Source organism: Trachypithecus francoisi, unplaced genomic scaffold (assembly GCF_009764315.1).
Source record: "Trachypithecus francoisi isolate TF-2019V2 unplaced genomic scaffold, Tfra_2.0 Lachesis_group4, whole genome shotgun sequence".
Taxonomy (NCBI): Eukaryota; Metazoa; Chordata; class Mammalia; order Primates; family Cercopithecidae; genus Trachypithecus; species Trachypithecus francoisi.
In genome coordinates this window covers 78,362,787-78,378,134 of record NW_022681469.1, presented here as the reverse complement: position 1 = coordinate 78,378,134, position 15,348 = coordinate 78,362,787, and the positions used below count along the sequence as shown (strand labels likewise).

General features: G+C 37.7%; 1 protein-coding gene across 7 annotated transcripts in view; it reads right to left on the bottom strand.

Moving 5' to 3' along the window:
* The window catches only part of C1GALT1 (core 1 synthase, glycoprotein-N-acetylgalactosamine 3-beta-galactosyltransferase 1), an 86,048-nt gene that overhangs the window by 23,894 nt on the left and 46,806 nt on the right, over positions 1 to 15,348 (bottom strand). For 2 of the 7 annotated variants that reach the window (XM_033194981.1, XM_033194982.1), the window contains exon 2: positions 13,553 to 13,750. The exons of 4 other annotated variants lie outside the window; for them this stretch is intronic. The gene's annotated coding sequence lies outside the window, so the exon portion shown is untranslated. Of the gene's footprint in view, positions 1 to 3,098; positions 3,124 to 13,552; positions 13,751 to 15,348 lie in introns of those variants that run through there. One more of the 7 variants, XM_033194986.1, reaches the window with a different exon arrangement.

Here is a 15,348-nt window from a genome sequence, read left to right as displayed (position 1 = left end):
AATAAAATTTAAAATAGACATTAAGTGAACTAACACAGGAACAGAAAACCTTATTAGTTTTCACTTGTAAGTGGTAACTAAACACAGAGTACATATGGACACAAAGAAGGGAATAACAGACACCAGAAACTACCTGAGACTGAAGGGAGGGAAGAGGGTGAGGACTGGAAAACTATCTACTGGGGACTATGCTTAAATACATCAAACCCCCATGACACACAATTTATCTCTGTAACAAACCTGTATATGTACCCCTGAACGTAAAATAAAAGTTAAAAAAAAAAAACAATTAAACAAAGAGCTGGTTCTACTACTACCCTTCTCAGAAATACAGAAACAAAAATACTTAAAAGTATGAATTAGCATGTTAAGTACTAACAGTTAATGAAGTACTAGTATTTAACAAAGTATTAGTAAATAGAATTCAGCATTATATAACAAGAATTATGAACAAGTAGAGTTTATTCTGAGTATGTAAGAATGGTTCAATATTTTAAAATCAACATGATTCATCCTACTAACCAACTAAAAAGGAAAATCACACAAATGAAAAGATACAGAAAAAATACTTGACAAAATCCAATGCTCATGACAAATAATTCTCAGAAAAACAAGGAATTTCTTTAACTTGATAAAGAACATGTATCAAAAACTAACAGCTAATGCTACACTTAATGGTAAAAGACTGAATGTTTTCAAGTTAAGATCATGAACAAGGACAGGATGTCCACTCTCATCACTCTTATCCAATATAGTACTGGAAATTCTAGCCAGTATAATAAAGGAAAAAAATAAAGAGAATGAAAAGGCATATAGATTGTAATGGAAAAAATGAAATCATCACTATTTGCAGATTTGTAGATAACGTGACTGTCTGTGAAGAAAATCTCAAGGATTTTGTGAAAAGAAAGATGCTAGAAAGAGTAAATTTAGCAAGGTTACAGGATATAAAATACACTTGCCAAAATAAATTGTATTTCCATATACTAATAATGAACACAAGGACACTAAAGTAATACAATGCCATTTACAACTGCTCAAAAAAACCATGAATTATGTGTAAAGCTAAAAGAACACGTATACGACTTGTATGATAAAAGCTAAATAATGCTGAAGAAAATCAAATAAGATCTGAATAAATGAGGAATCATACTGCATTCATGGAATTAAAAATTCAACTTAGTAAGGAGGTCAGTTCTCCCCAAATTGACATGCATGCTTAATGCAATTTCTACTGAAGTTCTAGCAGGATTTTTTTGTAGAGACAGACAAGATTATTCTAAAATTTGTAGGTTAAGGCAAAAGAACTAGAATAGCTACAATTCTGAAAAATGAGAAAAAGCGGAGGAATAAGTCACCTGAGTTCAAGACATCATATGGCTATAGAAATCAAGACCTTATAGTTCTAGTGGATAGACACATGGATCAATGGAGCAGAACAGAAAACCCAGAAACAGACCCACATACATATGCTCAACTGATTTTTGACAAAGGTACAAAAGCAAGTGATGGAGCAAAGACAGCCTTTTCAACAAATGATGGTGGACATTCCTAGGCAAAAAATAAACCTAGACCAAAGTCTCACACCTGAGACAAAAATTAACTCAAAATGATCATAAACTTAAATGTTAAAACATGCAAGTATGAAACTTTTAAGAAAAACAAAACCTTTGGTATTTAGAGCTAGGAAAAGAGCTCTTCTTAGACTTAGAACCAAAAGCACAATTTATACATGGGAAAAAGTGATATTAAACTTTACCAAAATTAAGTATCTTGCTCTGTGAAAGACCCTACTAACAGAATGGACAAACTACAGACTGGAAGAAAATATTTGCAAAGTACATGTCTTAGATAATTTTAGCTGCTGTAATAGAATACCACAAACACGGTAATTTATGGAGAACAGAAGTTTATTTGGCTCACAGTTTTGGAGGCTGGGAAGTCCAAGAGCATGGCACTGGCACCTGGTGAGGGTCATCCCATGGTGGAAGGCATCACACGGCAAGGAATTGTTCACAAGACAGAGAGAAAAACAGGGCCAAACATCCTTCCTATCAAGAGCCTACTCCTGTGATAATGGCATTAATCCATTCATGAGGGCAGAGCCTTAACGACCTAATCACCTATTAAAGGTCCTACCTCTTAATACTGTTACAAAGACAATTAAATTTCAACATGAGTTTTGGAAGGAATATTCAAACCATAGCAACACATATCTGAAAAAGAATTCACTTCTGAAGTATATAAAGAACTCTTGCCCAGGCACCCAGTGGCTCACGCCTGTAATCCCAGCACTCTGGGAGCCTGAGTAGGGGAGATCATGAGGTCAGGAGTTCAAGACCAGCCTGACCAACGTGGTAAAACCCTGTGTCTACTTAAAAACACACAAAAAAATTAGCCAGGCGTGGTGGCGCTCGCCTGTAATCCCAGCTACTCAGGAGGCTAAAGCAGTAGAATCACTTGAACCTGGAAGGCAAGGGTTGCAGTGAGCAGAGATCGCACCACTGCACTCCAGCCTGGGTGAGAGTGTGAGACTCCGTCTCAAAAAAACAAAAAACAAAACTCTCAAAAGCAAAAAACCAAGAACAAACAAGAAAAAACAATGCAATAAAAAATGGGCAAAAGACATTTCACCAAAGATTTGTAGATGACAAGTAAGGGCATGAAAACATTCAACATCATTCATTATTAGGAAAATGCAAACTAAAACTACAAGATTCTTCTACACACCTATAAAGATGGCTAAAATTTAAAAAACAGTGACACCACCAAATGTTGGTCGGGATGTAGAGAAACTGAATTACCATACATTGCCAGTTGGACTATAAAACAGTGTCAAGCTACTATGGATCAAAGATAACTATGCAGAGAAAAATATGTTCTAAACCATTAAACAAACCCAATTCATTAACTTAGACACAATTCATCTTGACAAAATGGGGACTATACCAAACAAATCTGAATGATTCGCCCCCAGTCTGGTAAAGTTTCCCACCCCCACACATCCCCAATCTCCTGGAGTCTTTTTAAAAAATCACAGAAAAGATCAAGACAAATCTCTACTTGCACTTGTCCCAGGTCCCAGATCTCCTATTTACCTCTCTCAGGCAGTTAAATGTCTAGACAGTGACTATCAACCAGCAGCAGCATAAAACTCCAGCTAAACTTCAAAGGGAATGATCCAAACGATGTATAGAACAATTGCCTGTATGTGGAAAGAAGTAAAAAAGATTTCCATCCATGCATTTCTTAAGATTAGCTAGAACTGATTCTATTTAAAAAACAAATAGAAATGTATCGACCCTACATAAAAATCTTGCAGTGGAAAACAAAAAAGGAACACAGGATACAAAACAGAGGTGAAAGACACAGTTCTGAATATTTATTCCATATAAAATAAGGAAGTCATAAACTATACAGAACTGTTTTGTACACATTTAGGAATTCAAGAGATTAAAGAAATTATAGAGAAGTTGACAGATATGAAAGACAGGCAATGGAGAGCGAACAGAGAGATAACTTATATTGAAAAAAAGAATAGAATAGGAAAAAAGTCTAAGACATAATAAAAGAAAATGCACTGAAATGAAGGCCATATATCTGAATATTTAAAGGCCTCTTATAAGAACCAGAAAAATGCAATATATACATAGATCAGTATTTAAAAACATCCTGACCTTTATTCTTAAATTCTTTAAGTATCCAGGAAAAAAAGCAAGCACGACAAAGGAAAAGTATTAGGCAGAACTACAAAGGAAAAACAGGCAGCTTTCTCCTCTGTATCATTATATGGCAAAAGAAATGCTGTAAAAACTGAAGTTTTTGAATGGAAAAACATATGCTCACAGTCTCAGATAATTAGCAAGTTGTCATTCAAGAACCAAAATAATAGGAAGACATTTTCAAATATGTACGGACTCAGGACCCATATACCCTTGATATATTAGCTAAAGATATAACTCAGCAAGGAATCTAAATTGAAGAAACAAAGTGAAATGAAACACCAGCCCGGGCAACACGGCGAAACCCTGTTTCTACCAAAAATAAAAAAAATTAGCCAGGTGTGGCAGTGCCTGCCTGTGGTCCCAGCTACTTGGTAGGCTAAGGTGGGAGGACTGCTGGAGTCTGGGAGGTGGAGGTTGCTGTGAGATCAAGCCACTGCACTCCAACCTGGGTGACAAAGTGACACCTGGTCTCAAAAACAAAAAACAAAACAAAAAACAAAACCCATAAAACTCACAAATGGAGAAATCATACAATGAAAGGCTTGGCAAAAGACATGCAATCTCTTCCGATATAAAACTAAATCTGTGTGTGGCCAGGCACTGTGGTTCACACCTATGATTCTAGCACTTTGGGAGGCTGAAGTGGGGGAATCACTTGAAGTCAGGAGTTCCAAACTAGACTGGCCAACATGGACAAACCCCATTTCCACTAAAAATATTTTTAAAAATAAGCTGGGCGTGATGGCAGGTGCCTGTGATCCCAGCTACTGGGGACGCTGAGGCAGGAGAATTGCTTGAACCTGGGAGGCAGAGGTTGCAGTGAGCCAAGATCGCACCACTGTACTCCAGCCTGGGTAACAGAGCAAGACTCCATCTCCAAAAAAAGAAAAACCTGTGTATGGTAATTATGCAACAGAGCAGAAATGTTATTATCCCAGAAAGAAAAACTTCATAATATAAAACGATACTAATTTATGTTATAGTTAGGCAAAAATGGCATTATGTTGCCAACTGAAATGAAGTGGGGGATAGGAGAGAATGTGCTTGTAAGAAGTATGTGTTCTAATTTCATCACGTAAGTAACTCAGTTGTCATTTTTTTTTAAAAAATGCTTAACTACAAAAATCTTCACACATGCATAAAACAAACAAAAAAAACTCGCATACCTGTCATACAGATTCAATTATAATAAAAAATTTGGCATATTTACTTTATTCTTTCTTCAAATGATTAGTTTTATATGCAAATCTTAGACATAAAGTCATCTCATTTCTACCTACTTCCGTAAACCTCTCTGAAAATATCAACATTTTCTTAAAAGCTACAATGCCATTACTAAATGCCTAACAAATTAGCAATAATTATTTGGAATCATCTAACCCAGAGTCTGTAATCAAATTTCCCCAACTGTCTTCTGTAATCAAACTGTCTCAATTAGCACACACAACTTTTCGCAGTTGGTTTGTTCAAATCAGAATTCAAATAGTATTCATGTTCACAGATAAAATGAAAAAAATAACACTTTGTATAATAGCTATTAAACATAAAAACCTCAATGAAACACACATTTCTATTTAAAAGAAAGCTAATTATCAAACCTGGCTCAATATACACAACCTAACAGACAACCACAGAAAAAATAAAACATGTTGTCAAAGAGCCAGACTTCAAAAAGGTCCTGACTTTCCTGAAGTCTCTCAATCTTCCAAAAAACAATTTTTGGACTACATAAATCATTCCAGAAAATTAAGGAGCAGAAATTAACCAATTCTTCTTTAATATAAAAGTTTGATGACATTATCTAACAGAACCCAAAGAACAGAATAGAAAACTTTAGTCTGATTTCACTCCAAACTATTACATTATTAAAGAGAATGCTGTGCAATTAGTAGTAGTTATCGTAAGTTGGGTCTTTTGGCAGTAAGCTCTAAGATGATGCACTTGTGTCAAAGTGATTTATTAGAAAGTATTCTGTGGAAAAACTTGTAGGGAAATAGGACAGGAAAGGGAAGGAAGCTAAGCAAGGGTAAGACACCAAGGAAGGTCCCATAGAGGGTAATTTTAGCTCAGTCCCTCAGGGTAGCTCTGGTGTTAATGTAGGTCACACCTCAGAGTTTACTCATATCATTAGTCATTGGTTAAGGGCTGTCCTCAGGAAGCAAAATTTCCAGACACTTCCACAGCAGGTACATTGGCAAAACAGGCTCTGGCATGGTGAGACTGGCCTTGCAACAAGCCTTAGGAGCTAGATGTTGAGACTCAGCACACACTAGCAGTCTGAGAGCAGGAAGGAAACACAGGCCTATGGAGAGAGCACTGGCATCATCTGCTACAGTAATTTTAGGATACGGAAACTTAAAAACTACTTTGTTTGGATTTGCATTATGGAACTCCTAAGAGGTTGAGCAACGTATCACTCCAGTTGGATCATCCTACAGTTAAAAACCCCTGGTGATTAGTCCCAACAACTTGTACAAATATTTCAATTAGTTTTTTATTAGCTACTCTAAATTATCAACACCAGTTAAGAATCACCAGACATTTTAAGGTATGGCTCTGATAAGAAAGAAAAGACAAACACAGTCACATTTAAATCAACTTGGTAGAGATTATGCAATGAGATGAAAACTTAAACAAAATACCACCATTAATATCTTGAGAGAAAAGATGCCACGCCATTGTATTCATGAAGAACACAATATCAGTTTTTAAATATCAGAAAACAAAAGACTCCTAAACATTAAAATATAAGAAAATTGAAAACCTCAAATAGAACAGCTGTAAATCAGATAAAGAAATCTACCTGAAAGTAAGCAACGTTAAAAGACAAGGTGATGGAAAATAAGAAAAAAAATTGTGAAAACGAAAAATCACTTTAGAGGTCCAGATAGAAGAGGAAATCATTAACTCACTATTTCAAAGACATTTACATGTTCACACTGAAAGGATCCAATGATACCCAGCACAGTAAATAAAAACAGACCCATAAAGACATATCATGAAATCTCAGAACGGGTGGGTCAAAGAAGCCATCCTGCAAACTTCGAGAGAGGAACAAAAGGTCACATACAAGAGACCAGAAAATAAGTGGTTCTGGACTTTTACACAACATTGAAAGCTAAAAAGCAGTAGAGAAACTCCTTTGAAATTCTGAGGAAAAATAATTTTCAACCTATAATTTTATACCTAAACTATCCAACAAGTGTGAGGGAAGAATAAAGATACTTTTGGGCCAGGCACGGTGGCTCATGCCTGTAATCCTAGCACTTTGGGAGGCCAAGGCACGCGGATCACAAGGTCAAGAGATCAAGACCATCCTGGCCAACATGGTGAAACCCTGTCTCTACTAAAAATACAAAAATTAGCTGGGTGTGGTGGTGCATGCCTATAGTTCCAGCTACTGGGGAGGGTGAGGCAGAAGAATTGTTTGAACCCAGGAGGTGCAGGTTGCAGTGAGCCGAGATCTCACCAGTGCAGTCCAGCCTGGTGACAGAGCGAGACTCCATCTCAAAAAAAAAAAAAAAAAGAGAATAAAGATACTTTAAAGACATGACAGATTTTGTTGAGATCAATGCTCAGCATATATCATATTTTAAAGCACCAGTAGGACACTGATGTAGAAATGTTGAGCAAGCTGTTGGAGATACAGGTCTGGAGACTGGGAGAAGTTTCAGAATTGGTCACCTGTATATTTGAATTACCAATTAAAAAGAACAGTCAAATCTAAAATATAATATAGCAAATAAAAACAGGTAACACTGAGTAATTATTCATTGCAAAGGATATTCTTCTAAGTGCTTTAAATTAATTTACCATAACTTTCCACAACCCTATGCTGGCTAACAGAGTTGTGTAAATTCCTATTAATTTTAATTGCTTGCTATATGGCCTGCTTCTATAAAAAAACTCAAAAGACAAGATTCTCTTTAGCACACTCCCCTCTTTTTACTCAGCCACTCAACTCTTAATCTAAGCAAATCTTAATAAAAAATAAAAAGCATTCATGAGTAGTGCATGTACATAATAAGCTTCCAAGTATGTGCTAAATGAAAAAGATTTAATACCCCAATCAGAATCAATACAAGGTAAAATTATGTAAATTAAGATATACCCACTAAGTAGATTATACAACTGCTAAATTTTTGAAGATTACGTTTTATGAAAACATAAGTGAACACAAATATTTTATATACAATAATTTTATACAAAATTTTATAGACAATGTTATTCCAATTATGTACTTTAAAAAAGTGATACTAAAAAAAGACTAGAAGAAAATTAACCAAAATATTTAAAATGCTTCTAATATTTCTTTTTTTTCTAATATTTCAATTGGATAAGCGCCAACTAAGATTATTTTTCTAAATTGAGTTTAATGAATATGTATTTCTTGAGCAGCACTCAAAAATTAATCTTAGGATCCCTTTAAACTCTTAGTGAGGACCTCCAAATAGTTTTTATTTATGTAGGTTTTATCTATTGATCAGATTTTTATTAGAAATTGAAACTGAAAAACTTTTAAGGCTTTATTTTTTTCAGAGTAGTTTTAGATTCACAACAAAACTGAGAGGACGGAGAACAGAGATTTCCCAATACTCTCTGCCTCAACACATGCCTAGCTTCCTGTATCAACATTCCTCACCAGAGCGTACATTTGTTACAACTGATAAAGCTACACTGACACATCATCCAAAGTCTACAGTTTAGGGTTCACTTTCGGTGGTGGTGTACATTCTATGGGTTTGGATAAATGTACAATGACACATATCTCTCATTACAGTATCATAGAATATTTTCATTCTCCTAAAAGCCTATGTGTAAACTATTCAAAATAGTAATGTTAAACCCTCTACCTGTTAACACAAATAATGTATTTTATGAAAAATAACTATTTCCTTTTAAAATGAGAAAAGTGGCACTGCTTTAAATGTCTACAAATCTTAGTAACTGGCTTAATAGAAAACAGCTGGATCTTGAATTCCGTATCTCCTTCTGCATTTAATTTGTTGCAATGTCATATACCATGTAGCTTCTTAAAAACGTGACTGTACATTTGTGACAGAATGAAAGAGAAATGCAAATAACATCTTGATATCAGTCTAGTTTTGACTTTATGGACCTCCTGAAAAGATCTGAGAGATCTCAGTTTCCCCAGACAATACTTTGAGAATTGATGCATTATTTTGATCAAAATTTTCTTCCTCCAAAAATATTGAATGGTGGCTGGTAGCCTGCTGGATGATGAAATAAACAGGATGGAGGCTTGAGAGTTCTCTGATTTCTGGGTGACTAGAACTCAAATGGGAACATGCTATATTCAATCTTCATTTTCTGTACAATGAAAGACAATGTTTAAAGCAGGGAAGCAAAGCTTTCAGTGCTCTTTCCACTTGGTTCAGGTTCAATTCTCTTTAAGTATAACCAGGTTTGGAAATCCCAGTCTGAGTGTTAGCTACTTTAGCTACTAAGGAGTATCCACAAAAGGAAACCTGTATGGTATTCTTTTCCTTCCTCCCTCACTTCATTTTGATATCATCAAGTAGTATAACACTAACTTTGGGTATCATAGAAAACATTGAGGATGCACAAAATATTTGTGTACTCATAGAAGAGTAACACAAAATCATTCTTACAGTTTGATCTTTGAACCTAAAATGGGTGGGAACATTCTTTAAAAACAGAAACACAGGGCCAGCACGGTGGCTCACGCCTGTAATCCTAGCTCTTTGGGAGGCTGAGGCTGGCGCTAGATCACGAGGGTCAGGAGATGGAGACCATCCTGGTTAACACGGTGAAACCCTATCTCTGCTAAAAAAAAAAAAAATACAAAAAATTAGCCGGGTGTGGTGGCAGGCGCCTGTAGTCCCAGCTACTCGGGAGGCTGAGGCAGGAGAATGGCATGAACCCAGGAGGTGGAGCTTGCAGTGAGCCAAGATCGCGCCACTGCACTCCAGCCCGGGCAACAGAGCAAGACTCTGTCTCAAAAAAAAAAAAAAAAAAAAAACCAGAAACACGGTTTGAGATTTACACCAATTTGATTTTAAACCCAATTACAAGGTTTTATGTAATCTTTGGAAGGTGCTACCAAATGAGTACCTTTCCAAGTGTTAAATATTGTATTAGGAGCCAAAGACACAGTCACTAGCACATCTACTGTTTCAGTGTAAACTCTCAGAAGGCAAAATAAAGCAAAATAGACTATCTTACCTCTCAGAGTTGCTATGATTCTTTTTATGAGGCACTAGTGCAATACACAATAACTAGCTTGTAATAAGGGGGCAAAGCAGCTCACCTTATTCATTCCCCACCCCCAAACCTAGTATCTCTACGTTGCTCTATTTTAATCACTCTGATGACACTTTTCTCCTTCCATTATTTGATCATTTTTCATCGAGCCAATAACTTTTACTACTCTCTGCCAACAACCCCATAGTCTTCACCTAACAGTCTTGTTTTAAAAATATAATACTTTACAATGCCATAAAATTAAATCCAACTGCTTAACTTGGCACACAGGGTCTAGCTCTAGTTCACCTTTCTGCCATTTTATTTCTGACATTCCCTATCCCTAAGCCTACACTGAGCCTTTCTCCAAGCCTTCCATGGCCTTTTATATAGATGACTTTGACCATTTTAATCTTTATGACTGGAGTGCCTGGCCTGATTTTGTCTACTCCATAGACCTGTAACTAACTTTTAAAGGTTATCTTAGTTTCAGCATTTTCCACTGCTCCCATTCCCTAACTCCATGGTCAAACTATAATACTATCCCATCAACTTTTTCATGATTCCTTCATTTACACTTTTATGTATACTCATCAGTAAAGCTCCCCCAGAACGGCAGCTATGGGTTCATGTATCTTTCTCTCGCCAGTACCTAAGATACTGCTCAGCTTGCAAAAGCTATCTAGTTTTTTGGAGCGGTGAGGGGAGAGCTACAGTTGAAATGATTTTTCTAAATTGGTATCTATGATGCCTGATTTAGTAAAGAAAACTGTTTCTGGGCCAGGCATAGTGGCTCATGCCTGAAATCCCAGAATTTTAGGAGGCTCACTTGAGCTCAGGACAAGACTGCAATGAACTACGATTGTACCACTGCACTCCAGCCTGGGCAACAGAGTGAGACTCTGCTTCCTTAAATAAACACATAAAAACAAAAGAACTGCTTCTATGTATTTCAAATCATGGCTACACCTCTAAAGTTTTCAATAGTTTTCTCAAAGCTTTTAAAGAAGTTTCTATCTTATTAAAACAAAAAGGAATAAAAATGAAATAATTATCAGTGAATAAAGCATGTGCCCACATAATCATTAAGACTTTAACCACTGCCAGGTGCAGGTGGCATGTGCCTGTAGTCTCAGCTACTTAGGAGGTTGAGGCAGGAGGATCCCTTGTGAATGACCACTACACTGCAGCCTGGGTGATGTAGCAAGACCATGCCTCTTTAAAAAAATGGTGGGGGGTAGGGGAATTCCTCCTCTCAGCTTTGGAGCACCGCCTGACCCCCGCCGCCCCAGCTCCCCGGGTCTGTATGGGGGAGCTTCTTCCTTCTACCTTCTTTCTGGCCTAATAAACTCTCTGCTCCTTAAAACCACTCCATGTGTGTCCATGTCATTTTATCTAAAACAGTATAAGCACCAAGAAGCCTGGTGTTCCTTCACTCATCAGAGCTGTTATCATTTTGGTGCATTGGCCCGTAAAAGAAATTCATTCATCAGATTGGTGAGTACGCAGCGGATTTCAACTTTAAATCTGTTCTATAATCTCAATGCTCTCTTCCATCTACACTGTCGCCAAACTTTCTCTTTTTATCCGCAGTCTCTTACCCTGTGTGGGTGTGTCTACTGTGCAGGAATCCTTACAGTTTAGGGAAAAAATGTCTGTTAGAAAAGATGGAGAATCACAGCAGGCAGTAACTCAATAACTCTCTCTCTCTCCAATTTCTCTGGTAGAAATCAAGCTCTAGGACTCTTCAGAGAAAGGAAGTTTCTGCTTTTAAGTTAGGAGTAAAATGTCTTTGACAGCCAGATTTTAGTCCTGATATTGTCCTATGAGTGGGAAAACAGCCATTCCGATTCCTATATTTTTTAAAGGCATCTATTCTGTCCCAATTAACATAGTACTTAATTAGTAAGGGAAGTTTAAGTTCGGAAGTTAACCAGAACTGTTTTAAGTGTAAATGCTTCAGCATGGGCTGTAATAGCAGGCAGTCTATAGCACATTGCCTCCATTAAAGGAGCCTTGCCCAAAGGCTACAGTCTCTCCAGATCATTTTGTGGGGTGGGGGGGGGGGATCCAGGCAAATCACACTGGTTCTAGGAAGTCAAAGGGAAATCACACAAGGCAGATAAGCTAAGGCTGCTTGGGTACGCGTGGTTAGCCCCATCACTTAGTTCAACCCGATCCACGGCTTGGAGGACCACGCCTACAACCACAGGGGAGCACATTTAAGAAAGTGCCGGGCCGGGCGCGGTGGCTCAAGCCTGTAATCACAGCACTTTGGGAGGCCGAGGCGGGCGGATCACAAGGTCAGGAGATCGAGACCATCCTGGCTAACACGGTGAAACCCCGTCTCTACTAAAAAATACAAAAAAACTAGCCGGGCGAGGTGGCGGGCGCCTGTAGTCCCAGCTACTCAGGAGGCTGAGGCAGGAGAATGGCGTGAACCCGGGAGGCGGAGCTTGCAGTAAGCTGAGATCTGGCCAGTGCACTCCAGCTTGGGTGACAGAGCGAGACTCCGTCTCAAAAAAAAAAAAAAGAAAGTGCCGGAATCCAGAAACTGGGAAGGTAAGACATTCAGAGGATACTCCCTGTCTTCTCCTCCACTCTGGGTCATACAGAAAGGAAGGAGACTAAGAAAACGCTTTTATTCTCGCTTCTTTTTCTAACTGGGTAATAAATTATCTTCAGCTTGCACCCCTCTGGAGTGCACTCTGAAACACTGGAACTTCCTTAACCTCAGAACTTTAAAGAAAGCAACTCATTTTCTTTTGCACAAGAGCATGGCATTTCTACTAAACCTCTGCAAGTGTTTTGAGATAAACTCAGATCTTTCAGCAACCATACTGGGCAAGCCCAGGGAAAATAGTTCCCCAAAATTAAAAAAAAAAGTAACTTTCAGGGAAATCATCTGAGGGTCCCCCTTATTTGCTCATTGCAGGACTTTACACAAGTAAAAGGAGATTTAGACTGATTTTCTAACAATCCTAATAGGTATACAGAAGCTTTCCAAAATTTAACTCAGGTATTTAACCTCACACGGGAGGATGTTATATTGCTGCTAAGTCAAGCCGTCACTGCAGCTAAAACAGGCAGCTCTGCAAGCATAAGAGAATTTTGGAGATAAGCAATGTATCTCCTATAGTACGCCAAAAGGGAAAAGAAAAAATAGGGAAGACAAAGAAATAGAGGAAACACCATTCTCAATAGGAAGAGAGGCAATACTTCTTGAAAACCCTAACTGGAATTCCTTTCTAGTGTTTTTCCTTTTTTCACGGTTTAACATGGCTTCTGTCTCTTTCATAATGTTCTTCCAACCTGAAAAAGGTTAATTTTCCAAACCTTAAAACGCTTGGCTTAAAGTTAAGCTAGGGGGAAGGGAACCCAGAAGCCTGATATGCCGGCAAAAGTGTAAAAATGTCTTACCAACTGGGCTTTTGGCTTTTCTCTCCCTGTGCAAACTGGCAAAAGGGATAATAAGGATCATTGTTTATATTCTCTGTAAATTTATAATTAATGAAGAAGTATTTGTGAGGTTGGTCTTATGCTATAAACAATGTGGTGTGCTTTGCATGTCTTTCTGTATGGTTCTGTCAAAGAAAGGGTACCTTAGGTTAGGATGCAGGCCCAGGACTCCATAAGCCTGCTGTTCAAGCCAGCCCAGCAAAGCAGTCGGTGGCAAGCTTGGTTACAGCCTCCATCTCATTTCATGTGCTTGGGAACATGATCTGCAACCGTGTGGCAATACTTTGTTTTAGTCTTCACCATTTTACAATGGTGGCTGTCTTCTTGTGCTAAGTCAGTTCCTGGGTGACGGCCACAAAATCAGATAATCCAGTTAGTCAATCTGGATGGTACCAGCTGATCCATCAAGGGCAGGGTTTACAAAATATCTTAAGCCTGACCTTGAGAGCAGTTTAGGGAGGGTCAAAATCTTGTAGCCTCCAGCTGCATGGCTCCTGGGCCATGGTTTCTAATCTTGTGGTTAGTTTCCTATCCGGTCCCCAGGCAAGAGGAAAGTATATCATGGGAAGTGGCTATTATCATCTTTGTTTTCCATTGTAGAATGTAAACTCGGCTCCTCCCAAAGTTTGTTTGGCCTACCCTGAGGGATGGGCAAGGACAGCCTGGGGGCTGGAAACAAAATGGAGTTGTTTGGGTTGGATCTCTTTCACTGTCTCAGTCACAATTTTGAAAATACTTTGTACACACTCAGTTGAGTCAAAACCTGATTAAGGCTTGCTGGTTTCACCATGAGGTTACTTTCAAAAGTTCTAAAGCTGAAAATCTTAAATGCTTGGCATGGCTAAAGTCAAGTAACAGGGGATTTAAAAGGATTTCCTTAAAGAGTGCTCAGCTTAATTAAAAGTGGATATTCAAGTTATAGGTATATTTAAAAGGCTTTTATGTTTTTCTCTTCTTGGATCTTGTTTTTCTGGAAAAAGGCTCTCCTCAGTCGACTGAATTATTTTTCTCCATTTTCTCTTAATGCATGCATGAGAGGTCCTAAGATAACTTTTGGTAGCATGGAACCCCTTGGGGAAAATGAGATGCCACAGACCCCGTTTTGGGGGAAAAAACCCTTTTTTTCCTCATGAAATCCCAGGAATTAAAAGGAGATGGATCCCTCTCAAAATCAAAGGCTCTATTCTGTTTTGCATTGTGTTATCTATTGTGTTTTAAGTTTGGGGGGGTATCAAATTACTTCACATTATGAAAAGCTTTTGTGTGTAACAACTAGGTAGAAAATACACTGTAAGGGATGGCTAATAGTAGTTATAAATTATAGTTATAAATTAGAAAAGTATGCTCTTGGCCACCTGGAAGATAAGGAGACATCCTCATCCCGCAATGGGAGATGAGACTCCCATCAGGGATGGCCTGATTACAAAATAAGCCAATTGGCTTTGGGTTGCTTTGCAATGAAATGCATAGTAGAAGCACTACAGTATCTTCTCCCATTATATTTATATGTTCTTTTCATAAATTAAGCACTGAAATCAAAGCACAGCAAAAAGGTCTTAAGGCACAATCTGCCCTTTAGTAAAAAGGTTGTGAAAGGTTTGTAAAGATTTTTACTTCATGGTCAAATTGGTTAAAATTAGATGAAATAATCTATAAGGTTTCATTTAACCTAATTGGGGTTAACATCAATAAACTAATGCAAGTGTAAAATTTGGCTTTAAACAAAATTTTCATCTCATAGTAAAGGCTAATGAAAGGTTTTTGCCTTTTAAGTCATCATTTTGGCAAAATAATTTATGCCAATCTGGAAATTGTCCTTACTGATGCCTGGCTTTCTGGATGGCTCAGAGGGCCCCTCAAACATTCAAAGAAAAGGTAGACAGGATTATTTGACATGTTTAGTCACATAAGATTGCCAAAATGATGTCCAATCTTCTTT